This window comes from Sceloporus undulatus, chromosome 1 (genome assembly GCF_019175285.1).
Source record: "Sceloporus undulatus isolate JIND9_A2432 ecotype Alabama chromosome 1, SceUnd_v1.1, whole genome shotgun sequence".
NCBI classification, from domain to species: Eukaryota; Metazoa; Chordata; class Lepidosauria; order Squamata; family Phrynosomatidae; genus Sceloporus; species Sceloporus undulatus.
Genome location: NC_056522.1, coordinates 130,542,044 through 130,555,379, shown reverse-complemented (window position 1 = coordinate 130,555,379; position 13,336 = coordinate 130,542,044).

Here is a 13,336-nt window from a genome sequence, read left to right as displayed (position 1 = left end):
TATATTATTATTATTATTATTATTATTATTATTATTATTATTATTATTATTATTATTATTATTATCTTCCCCCATAATGCATGTACACCATTGCATGAACACCGCCAATTACCTTCCTTGACCTGCTCAGATACTATCCCATTGAATGCCCCTCATGACTGTGCCCAACCGCACAGTCACATTGCCATGCACCACTGATACAGTACATCAGTAACACATTGGCAAAGCACAATCATGGATGCCCCCCCCATACATGCCCCTTTCCTTCCTTCTCCCCATGTCCCCCTGTTAGACTATCTGGTTTTTCTATGTTGTAATTACATCCATTGCTTTATTGGTGATCTGCCATGTTTGTCCTATTTTCGCGTTTTTGCATTCCTGGGTTCTTGCACTTGTGCCATGCTGTTTATATGCTGGTGTGATGGAGGACATTTTTATTTTTATTTTTATTTGCATTAAGTCGAAGTATCTGAGCTTCTTTTTGCTCTGTTTTTTTTAGCTCTGGAGCATAGCATCATGTCAATTTCCACCTGCTTTTGTCTCACATGTCATCTAAACATCTTGCATTCAAGCTGGTTTGAAGATGCTTTATTTTGCCACTGTGAACAACCCCCTAGTCTCTGGAGCAGCACAAAACAAGCTTGCTTTATCCTCAATATGAGATTCCTTCAGATAGTCGAACATGGCTATTATGCAGTGGTATATTCAAGTCTTTTAATCCAAGTCTCCAGTTAAGTCTCAAATCTGAAGTTGAATCTCAAATTTGAAAAACAAAAGGGTGGTGATAGTGTGTGTATGGGGTGGAGTTCCAACAACTAGAAAAATAAAGAATATGTTCACAGAGTTAAAGCTCAGAGGGGAACACCAAACACATTAGGCAACAAGCTCAGAGCAGAAGGAATCTTCTAAAGCTTTTGAAAAAGCTTTAGATGGGTCCTCTAATGTGCAATGGGAATAGGCTGCTGAGTATAACCAGTGGTGTCACTAAGGTTGGTGTCACCTGGTGTGTGGGGGGTGGTGGGGTGAACTGTCTTGCCCCCTCCAGCCAGACCACTGACCCCCCCTGGCCTTCAAAGTACTGAGACCATGATCCAAGAAACTGCAGACCATGATCCAAGAAGTCAAATCATTCCTGGCAGTACCATCTACATAGCCAGTTGTTCATCTCCACTATTCTTCTCTTTTTTCTTGGGACATGTTCTTTAACTGGGAGGAGAGACAAAATCACAACCTGTGCATCACGTTTCTTCAGCATGCAGCCCAAAGTCTCTTATCCTGAAGGCTATGCTTTGCAGTGTCATTGATTCCCACATGGACCACAGTCTACTCCACTCTGTCCAAGAAAACCTCATGCTCTCTAATATGCTCAAGAATAGATACACAGTTCTCAAGTTGCTGGATCTTTTCTTCCAATAGTGCAACCAACTTCTACCTCCTGCAGATGTAGCTACCTACATCCTCTGGCAAGAACCATAGCTGCTGTAAGTAACTACAGCAGCTCCCCCACCATCCATATTCAGTAGTCTAAAGTAGGAGCTGAAGCAGAACTCCAGGCCTCCTCCTCAAACACCTCTGTTAAACACCCCCACAAAATGTCTGGTGGTCTTGTTGCCTGTTTGCTGAGCTTCAGGGACTGTATTTATGTTTTAAATATAGTTGCAAAAACAGTCTGTAATTGTCTCCCTTTGTCAGATTTTGTATAGTATGAAATCCAGGGCTAAAATCTCTGCACCATTTTCTTGATAAAACAGTCATTAATATGCAGAGTGAGACTAGGGGGGTTATCACACAACTAAATAAAGCTTCTTACAGCTGCCAAATTCAATCTTCATTTGGGCTGCACGCTGGTGTTACTGCATGGCTTTGCTCCTCAAAATCATCATCTGAGTACAGCCCAGCTCCAATGCTGGTCTCTAAACTCATGTTGGTGGTCATTTTTCAAAGTTGGGAACTTTCCGACTTTGAAAAATGACTGCCAAAGTGAGTTCAGGAACCAGCATTGGAGACAACCTGTACCAGGATGGTGGTTTTGAGGAGAAAAGCTGTGCAATAACACCAGTGTGAAGCCTGAATGAAGAATGAATTCAGCAGTTGTAAGACACTCCTAGGTCATATTAGCAAAGGAATGAAGGTTCCTTAATGAAAATTTGTTTTGTTAATTTTGGTTTTTAGACTTAAACTGGCAACTTTGGGGCTCTTCAGACCAGCTATTTAGGCTGGCCTGGGGGTGGAGTCGGGAACTCAACCCTGCCTCAGCCCTCTCCCAGCCCTGGCAGACTCTGTCCCCACAGCCAAGCCAGGGCAGAAGCCACCGAGGAGGAAGCAGGTAAGCAAGCAGGGAGAGCGGCTAGGAAGGAATGAGGGATGGAGGGAGGGAGAGGAGGAGGGCTTTTGTCCTTAATGGTGTTGCAACCACATGGCCACACCACCATTAATGACAATGAGACTTGAGCATAAGTGGATTTTGGTATACGCGGGGGGTCCAGAACGGATCCCCCACATATACCAAGGGCCTACTGTATATATGCTCAACTGATATTTTCAAAGTATTCCTACAAGACATTTTCACTTTTTTTAATCTAAGATTTTTATAACTACAGCCTACCTAAATGTGCTATTCGTTTTGGACTCCCTGATTTCTCCATTCCCCACTCATTAGGTATCCAAATCTTCCCTTTGTTTTTCTGTAGCCTTTTCTCTCAAACAGTGAATCATATATTGCTTGTCTGTGACTCTCTGGCATAATCTTTAACTTTTTCCTGCTTTGTGGTTTGGCTAAATCCTGATGCCCTGCCACATCCCAGTCCTGTGAATACTGTTCAAAATCTGTTATAGACAGTTATGTCATGCAAAGCTAAAACATTTAGTCAATTACTACTCAGATGAATTGATTAAGAACTTATTTCACCAGCTAACATGATGCCCACATTAAATGAGAAGTAGATGGTTTTCAAATGTTGATTGCATTTATTACAACAACCGATCAAGAATGTGAATCGTTTATGTCACATTTGGAAATGCATTTCCCCTTCAATATTACACAAAAATGCATGCCTGTTTGAAGATATTGCCTGTTTTGTGATGTGTGTGCATACGTTTAAAAAGAAAAAGAAAATCCCTTTCCTCTCCTGAACTATGCAATTCATTTTCATTTAACAATTCATCCAAAATATTCCATTGCTTATATATATATATATATATATATATATATATATATATATATATATGAAATGTATAGAGTTAGATGTGAAATGCAAACCAGAAGTTAGCAAAGTGTCCCCCAAGTCTGCGAAACAACCGATAAGTTTGAATAATTTTTGCAGCACTACACAAATTGCTCACAGTTTGTCTTCTACTTGTGGTGTAACACTGAGAATGGCTGAAACAAACTGTCTGCCTCTGAATAGTTGGATCCTCATAGTACACAAAAAAGATGTAAAGATAGTTTCGATGGTCAAACCCCCCCCCCCAAAATACCCATATCAGAGGGTAATATCTTTGTTAGTCCAATAGAAAAGTCAGCAAAAATATTCTAGCTTTAAACAACTCCAGATTGATTCATCAGGCAAGGGATTGGGCAGACAAGTTAGAAAAAGCAAGTGGAGAAAGATGCTGCTTCATGTTTTGCATGGTTCAGATGAAATGGGAAAATGAAAGACTATAGACATTCAAATTTGATTGCATAATGTGAAGGATTCAGCTTGAAACCACATTTTTGTGGAGAATAACAAACAAATAAACACATGTTTGATTTTCTACACACATACAGAAAGAGAAAGAGACTTTTTATTCCCTCCAAAACTCTATATCCCATTTGTTATCTCAAACCGTCTCTACTGGGTGGAAACAAACTGCTTTCTTGTAAAGTGGATAACTGCAATAGAATCTGTGCAGTTTCTCTATTAATACAGCTGGAATAGATGGTGCACTCTGTTTAGAAATATCAAGAAAATCCCAGTAAAAATGGGTGGGTATTTTGATGACAGTTAATGCTAGCCTCAAGTGATTTACTGAGTTGGCAAAGTGATAAACAATTTCATCATACAATGTAGTAGACCCATTAGCCCAAACAGCAATAGACTTGCCCTGAATTTTGCCCGTGGTAGGATCCAGACACCCAGTATATTCATACTGGTTTAGTTAATATCTAAACCCTTCCACAGACAATGTCTAACTTCACATCAGCCTTTGAGAAACATGGGTCTGGGGGGCTGGAATGTGGAGAATGCACATATCATGCAGAATTCATCTCTGTGTTTCACAGCAGGCAACACACTGAATTAGGCTTTCATTCTTCAGAAATGCATAAAATGAGAAGAAAGGTGGCCTCTCACCTCTGTGGTCTTCCTTGTATTTTTGCTTACTGATTATTAAGCTGATATTAAGTTCTCACATGATGATGGAGGAAAACATTTGGATTCTGAAGCTGTGATAATGCCAGCTAATTATGGGGTTGCAAGGCCCAACATTATCACCCCATGGATTTGTCAGTAACCCAAAACAGCATAGTTAAAATTCAAAAGCATGAATTCAAATAATCCCATAAACCTGTTAAAATTTGACTGAAAAATGATACCTTTATAGAGTACTAATCACCATATTGCTTGACAATGTTCCAAGTAAGTAGAGGTATAATATGATGAATTTTCAGATAAGTCAGAACTATTTTTGTTGATACCATCCCTCTGCCTTACATGATCTATATGGCTACAAAGTCTTTTAGTGAAAGAATTACATTTGCCCTAGTTGTGGAGAGAGATTGATCCCCAGAAGATGGAAAAAGCTCTGACTCTGTGTCCTACTTTTAAAGATTTGTATGTTGACATGGCAGAAATTGCTTCAGATGAACATCTTATTTATAAGATTAATGAGAAAAAAAGAAGAAATTCATGTGATAGGGGAAGCAAAGTATTTTTTCTCTTAGGAATACCTGTCCTAGGTTTTGCAGGCTAATGTTTTATAAAATGAATGTGCTGTCTGGGTGTTTGTAAGCACTGGATTTGTTGCAGAATATGTATGTCAGCGGTACATAAGATTACTACCGAGGTATGAGAGATGGAGTTTTGAAGTGATGGGCTGATGTTGCTCATCTATATTTTATACCATTCTCCCTCAAAATTGCTAAAGATATTCGGAAGGTCTTTTGGCAAAGAAAAAAGAAAACTTCTGCTGAATAAATCACTGGCAAATATAAATGCCCACTTGAGTAATCAAAGTGAAATTTAGTTGAACCCATTGTAAAGTACTAGTTCTAATCATCTGTCCATCCATTCCTGAAAACAATTGGAATTAACCTCAAATCACTGATCACAAAGACCAATTATTTGTCTCTCATTAGTTGCATGATGCAGTCCTAGCTATCAGTGTACCGAGGTAATGACAGTTAGATTAGATTAGATGTTCGTATTAAAGAAAGTTCATAATAACTTTGAAGACCTTTACTGCACAAGTGTAGGGGAAGAGTAATATTATGATCACAAATATCTAAGCCCTACTAGGGAATTTTATTTAAAAAAAATATTAAGTAAGGACATGAGAAGGGAAGGGCACTAGACCCAAGTAATAAGTCAGAAAGCATAAAGTCACTAATTATGGAACCTGAATTTCTAGATGTTAGAATCCCATGGAGAGCCTCTGCATTTGGTGCATAAGTGCTCCTCTCCTGTAGAGACTGTGTTCATCAGAGGTCCAACATAATAAGGAAGTAAAGTAATGTGCATAATAATGATGAAATGAATATATGATGCCTCTGATCATTAAAAGCAGAAGAGTAAGCAGCCTTTTCACAGACCTTGCATGTGTGAATAAAGTACAGATGAAGAATCCTTCTGTAAGATGATATTGTCACAAAGTGAAGTCATCATATGCAATAGCATGTGAACCTGGAGTGGCCCAGTAGATATCTAAACAGAAGTGTCTCTTTAGCTTCATAATGTATCTCAAGGAAAAGGAAAGCTGAAATGTAGAAGTTTAGGCTATGTGAAAAAAAAAAACTCCTGATAGGAAAGGCTTGTTGTTTCAGCACACTTGCAGAATTTATCTCCTGTTCCTGTTCTGTACAAATCAGGGATTAGGAATGTGTCAGTCTCCAGATATTGTTGAACTACACCACCTATCATCCCTTAGCATTGGCTATGTTGGCTTTGACTGATAGGAAATACAGTTTAATAACTTCTGGACAGTCGTCCATGATAAACTGTCACCTTTATTATTTTCATTACTTCAGTCTTTCTCAAAACGGATTCCTTGGCTGGGTCCTTTCTTCAGCATACGTCCCTTAGCTCTCAGTTACCATCAGCCTCAACTAAAATGGACAGTGACTAATGATGGTGTGTGATACAATCCAAAACATCTACAGGGAGCAAAGATGGCTACTCTATTTGGTTAATCAATGTGTTCCTTGTGTTCACCGCAGTCTTCTGTTATGATATATGAAATACATATAATAGTCACTTAGGAGATGAACAACTACATGCTTCAGCCCTAATCTGGCCTTTCTGCAGTGCAAAAAGGAGCCACAAAAATTGGCTCCCTTTTGCGCTGTGGAAAGGGCACCATAGCCACCGGCGCTGTAGCTTTTCATCACTCCTTTTCTGGATGCAGTGCTGTGTGGTGGGGCGCACGGCATCATGCTGGCATGGAGACAGAGTCGGGTCATGTGTCGTGCAGATGCCATGCCCCCACTCCACCCTGATGCTGACCTTCATGGCCATCCAGTCTGTCAAAGCCCTCGGTTTCTTTCTTTCTTTCTTTGAGATTTTCGAGGGTTTCAGCTCAACAGGACAGAAACTGAGACAAAGTGAACACATAAAAATGGTGAATTATTTAGACAGAGAAAGGGTCCTTTCACAATATAGAATTATAGCACTATGATGACTCCATTTTAACTTCCATGGTTGCATCCTATAGAATCCTGGGTTCTGTAATCTGGTCAGGACCCTAGAGCAATCTGACAGAGAATTCTAAATACCTCTCACTGTATTGCAAATCCCAGGATTTCATGGGATAGAACCATGGTCCTTAAAGTGGAAATATAATGTTATAATCCATTGCTGTCAAAGGGCCCCTTTTGTAATGAAAATAATCAATTTAATTGAATTTGTTTGTGACCCAATTGGTAGTCTTTACTTGCAATTTCATCGTGAACTGAATTTCGAACTAAGGGGCAATACAGACCAGCACTTTGTGCTGGCCTTTAAGCAGAGCCACGGTGCAACGTTCACATGCTGGATGCTATGGCTCCACCCCTTCACACCATGATGCTGTGCACCCTTCTAGATGGTGCTGCATCTAGGTGATCCAGTGCCAAAAGGGCATCACAAAGCCACACCATCGTGATTAAGACACCCTTTAGAGGGTGGAAAAACGGAGCCCCCTTTTGAGGCTCCTTTTTGTGCTCTCTAGAGGCCAGATTGGGGCTGTGGCATTCAGTGGCTATGGCACCAATCCAACCAGTAATGGGGCGGCTGCAGACCATCCCTTTGGGTTGGTCTATATAGCCCCTAAGTTATTGAGTCCCTGTACTGGGAGGAAAGTTGGATATAAATAAACAGAATAATAATAACTGAATAATAATTAGTTAAATTATATATTAATTAAATGGTAAAAGTTTAAAGAGTTGACAGATTTTACATTTCCCAAAGTGTACTTCGCTTGGAATTTTGCAAATCTATTTCTCATTTTTTGTTAGTTCCTCAGAGTTGGGGAAGTTTAGGTCACAAGATCCAAGCCACATCTTTTCATGCTCAGATTTTATGGTTTTGTTAGTTCCAAGGTTAAAAGATTTTAAATGAAGACATATTAGGTCAGCTTGGAAGGGGGTATGTTTTTCATGCATATAATCCTCCCAGGCCCTACATCAGATACCACAGACCTCTCATCTACTCCACACATTTGAATGTTGAAGATCTTAATCCCGGAACTTTTCTAAGTTAAAGAAGGAAGTGGGTAAAAAAAATGAGATTACAAGGAAGGGAGAGAGGGAGGGAGGAATTACAAGGAAGCCGCCTTGATCAAAATATTGGAAAGGCGGGATATAAATAAAATTTATTATTATTATTATGTGAGGGAGGGAGGGAGGGAGGGAGGGAGGGAGAAAAAAAAAGAGAAGTGTAGTTTGGTGGACTAGATGAAAAATGGGGTTTGGAAAATCCATTCAGCTATTTCTTTCTTTCCCAAGCTTGTAACAGATATGTGGGTAAGGGGGAATAAAATCATGGAAGAATTTTTTTTTCTGCTTCATTGTGAGAAGGTTTTTAGTTAATAATTAATTCACATCCTTGAAAGTTGAAACATAAATTTAATTGAACTAGATTTCTTAGCTTATTAATGATTAACTGAACACACTATTCCTCTCCTATTAATATTCCTATGTCTGCATGCGCTCACACATGCACACATACACACACAAGAGGGTAAAGAGGGGATTTTATGATCTTATGTTAGATATAGGAGGTGGAGATTCTCTCACTAATCCATCCCTAGGATTTAAATAACCTGTACATACTTCTTACAACTGAACAGCATATCTGCTACTTCCATTTTATTTACTATTTTGAAAATATAACTTTGACAAGCATAACTAACAGTTACCAAAGACATTCTGTTTTTTTCTTAGCAACATGGATCATATTTCAGGTAACATTTTAGAGAAAAGGATGTGGAAAAATGAATCTGACTCAGAGCTAAGCAGTTTTACCAATAATCACTACATAGGCCTATTAAACAAACCAGATAAATTTAACAAAAAAGCCTTAGAAGCTCGGGTTTCTACGGTGAGCCTATTACAGGCCAATTCCATTATCTTAAGAAATTAAATTAACTAAAACAACTTTTCACTTTTTTATGTTATCATTTGCAAAGACACTTTGCAACTAGGTTAATTAGGAAGGCATGATCATGAGGGATGAAAAGCTTTGTTAGCTCAATTTTCTACCAGTCATTTAATTGGTGTAGCTTTCTCCTTTTAAACAGAACTACTTCCTTTTAAACTTGCTTTTAAAAGCCCCATTTCCTGGGCAACAACCAATATCAGACATCATATTCTATCACAGCATGTGAGAAAGGTATGGCTCTCCAGACCTACAATTCTCAACAGCCTTAACTAGAATAGTCAATAGTTCTATAACATCTGTACTGAATCTTATAAGCTTATCTCACAGGCCCAGGGGAATGCAACCGGAGTGGAACGGAAGGGAGTGGGAACAGAACAGAATGGAGAAATAATGCATATTACCGCATGGGAGAATGCCGCCGATGCCGACGGAAGTCCCTGATCCATTCGCCAACCATCCCACTGCAGCCGATTTTCAAAAACTGTTCAGAATCATTCTTGAAATTCAGCTGCTGTGGAACCGATGGGGAATGGATTGGGGACTTCTGGCGGCACTGGCAGCATTGTCCCATATGGTAATATCTGTTATTTCCCCATTCTATTCCCTTCCAGATCCCTTTGGTTCCACTCTGGTTCCATTCCCCAGGGCCTGTGTGATAAGCTTATTACAAAGCTGTTTTTAAGGCCAATGATTGTAATGGTGTTCTGGAGCCATTCATAACTAAGCATTGACAGGTTGGTTCTCACATCATCATCTTTTCTGTGCTCAGGTAAGCACATCTATGGATTGCTTCAGAATACCATCATATCCATTCTTCTTAAAAGTAACTTTCCAAGCTCTGATTTGGGGGATGTCTATATGGGCCAAACAAACCAGTTTGTCCCTGCCATCACTGTGACCTGTCTTCATGATGCAGGGTCAAAGCCTTATTCAGCTGTAGACTATCTTAATGATATGAGGCCACTTTGACATCAGAATTGGGATATCCCTGCCTCAAACCATATTAAAAGACTTTAAGATGATTTTCCAGGGGGGAAAAACAGAGCCCTCTGGAACAATGCCAGGTGTCCCACTCTGGGTGCAAGTCACTCTCTCAGAGATCATAATGAGATGCCTAGCTGTATGATCAATGCTAGGTGCCTCCTTTTCAACCTGAGAGGGATTGACTCATGGCAGCAGCACCAGATGGCCCAGTGGGAGGTGTATGTAGACAGCTGCCCTGCACTGCTCCAGAATGCAGAGGTCTTGGCAGCTTCTGAGCCAGAATATTTTGGAAACAGCCCACGGTTTTCTGGCTGGTGTATAACTACCAATGGAGGGCCAAATACTCCCCTTCCGTGTTCTAAAGAACAACTATGCTGCTTAGTCTACAATCTGCACAGAAAAGAACTGGGCTACCTTTCATGATGACCCCAGAACTTCTTTGACTGACAAGGCAACATCTCTTCCCCTATCATTTATGGTTGGGGCAACTGTGAGCTAATAGGCAAGCACAGTAAATGTTGTTTTTGTGAAAGTTCATAGTAAAGGAATAGCACAGTTGCTATTTGAAGTTGGCAAATGGTTATATGTACAGTGCGCCCTCCCCTTATGTGGGAATCCATTCCGGATTCCTTCATGTAAGGGGAAATCAGCATATGCTGAAGCCTCATAGGAAATAATGGGGCTTGCACCCGTGGCGCGCGGTGGTGCAGCGGCACACGCACCATGGGCACGCACCCCATTAGTTCTTCCAGGGGATGCAATGGGCTCTTCCAGTGTGACTTTCAGCATATGCTGAAAGCCACATATTGCTCACTCCGTAAAACACAGGTGCACTGTATTTTAAATGGTAATGTAGGCGTGAAAAAGACCACCCCAAAAGTCCTGGCTGGCAGCAGCCGGTTTTCCTGTTGAGGGACACAACAGCAGCCAAACTGCCCGGCATCCCTCTGCCCCAAAAAGAACCCAGAAAATCCAGGTTCTTTTTCAGATTCCGCACTCACATCACAAATGCGCCATTTGCGCACTCATGATGTAAGCGACGTACAGAGACATCTATACGCTGCACATCGCTTATGTCAAGATGGCATCCCATGTGTGGATGGAAGGCAGGCATGAGGGCAGCGGCACGTTCTAGGGTTCCAGAGCATACGGTTGCCGCACGCTCTGGAACCCTAGAATTGGCCCGAGGATGGTGCTTCCCATACCGTACAGATTAGAGAAGAGTATTATTCTTGCTACAGACCATAGTTCCTCCCAGAGCAGCACTTCCCCTTAGGTTAAGGACATTGGATGTAGACATTTTGTCACAGACCAGAGCTTTGAAGTAACATGGAAGAAGTAACACTGTTGTTTTTAATGTGCTGCTTCAGGGCAAATAAAAGAAAGGGCCAATGAATGTATTTCAAAAATGGGCATCCAACTAGTAACATTCTTAGACTTTGGTGTATAACAAATACAATTTATGTCAAAAAGTATTTTTTAATTTTTTTAAAGAAATATTTTTATTTAATTTGCTTTTCATCATGAAGAAATATTCATAGACAAAAATAAACATATCAAATACATTGTCACATAAATTAACACAATACACCCTCAGTAAAATCTAAATAATAAAATACATAACAATACAAAATATATAACTATACTAACAATACTAACAAAATACTAAAAACAAAATTAGAATTATTTGGAACTTTCCCCATCTAATATGCTAATATTACTGGACTTCTTCATTTTCATCTTCCTTCTATTGCTATACCACTACCTTTCCCCCACTCTCAATGTATTTGGGACTACAACATCCACTATCCCAGACCATTGTCCATTTTGGCTGGGCTAGTTCAAAATTCTCTCTGTGTGTATGTCTGTGCCTTCATGTCACCTGCCGGACTCCTGGCTACCCCATGTATTCTTATTCTTATTATGTTTATTTATATCCTGCCTTCCTCCAGGTACATGTATTTCACAAGGTTTTCTTAAGCAAGGAATACTAAGAGGTGCTTTTGCCAGGTCTTTCCTCTTATATATAGCATATACAACCTGGTATTCATCAGTGGTCTCCCATCCAGGAATTTACCAGGACCAACTCTGCTTAGCTTCCAAGATCAGACAGAATCTGGTGCCTTTGGGGTATCAGCCCAAAATTACAGATACCAAAATTTCAGAAGGTAACAGGTCAGAGAAGAGCAATTCAGGTAGTATTTGCAATGACTGTGCATAGAGAGGTACAGCTGGTTTTATTCTCTGGTAATAAAAGACAGAATTTTCTTGTTACAAAATGGTGAGGTGATGGATATGCAAACAGAAGTTTAAATTCTTGGTACAAACTAGTGCAGACATATTGAATCAATTCAGTGCAAAAAAGTGTTGTCTCATCAACTTCCATTGATTCAATTGTTCTACTGTAGTTGTGACTATGAACTGGAGTCAGGTCAGAGATGAACATATTGCTATTTATCTTAACTAGTATGCTTTACCACTTCTGGGCAGCCACACAATATTACTGTAGGCACAGCTGTGCAATCCCTGTAGAAGTAAGCCCCTGACAAAAATTACATTAGTGAAACACAAAAGATGCTATCCTAGTCTCTCTAATGAAGGAAGGAGATTTTTATATATATGGTGGGGGAGCAATCACCCTCTTTCCGTGTGTGTGTGTGTGTGTGTGTGCGCGCGCACACACACACACACACGGAAAGGGGGTGATTCCTCCCCCACCATAAATAAACATGAATAGTAAAGTACACACAGGTTTCCTCTCCCAAAGCAGAGAGAGCCTTGTAAAGAAGAGTTACTAGGATGATGAGAAAACAGGATTTATGTTCTGCAAAGAGGTTTAAGAGTTCATCCTGAATAGCTCTGGAAAACCCTAGCTGAAAGCATAAATGATTGTGCTTTATGAATATATTAGAACAGTAAAGATCAGAGGCAGGAAATAACTATACACACTTTTAAATATATATATAGAAATGAGCAAATGGGAATAAACTGTCCATGGATACATTTAGCCCCTAGATTAATTTTTTTTATTTTTTAAACATCAAAGGAGTGGCATCTTGAGCAATCTTCCAAGGATATCTGCAAAGAAAGAACATGCCAAGCGCTAAGTAGCAATTTAACAAAATTAGTTTTTTGTGGGTTTTTTGGGCTATGTGGCCATGTTCTATCAGAGATTCTTTCTGACGTTTCGCCAGCATCTGTGGCTGGCATCTTTAGAGAAGATGCCTCTCTGGAGATGCCAGCCACAGATGCTGGTGAAACGTCAGAAAGAAACTCTGCTAGAACATGGCCACATAGCCCAAAAAACCCACAAAAAACTATGGATGCCGGCCATGAAAGCCTTCGACTTTACAATTTAACAAAAAATTGCAAGATTTGTTCAAACAGTTTGGGAGAAAGTATGTGACTTGTCCTAGATCACCCAATGGGTCTCCATGGCTGATCAGGGATTTGAACCCTGTTTTCAGGGTCCTAATACAACACTCAAACCACTACATTGTGCAGGATCTCAAATTATA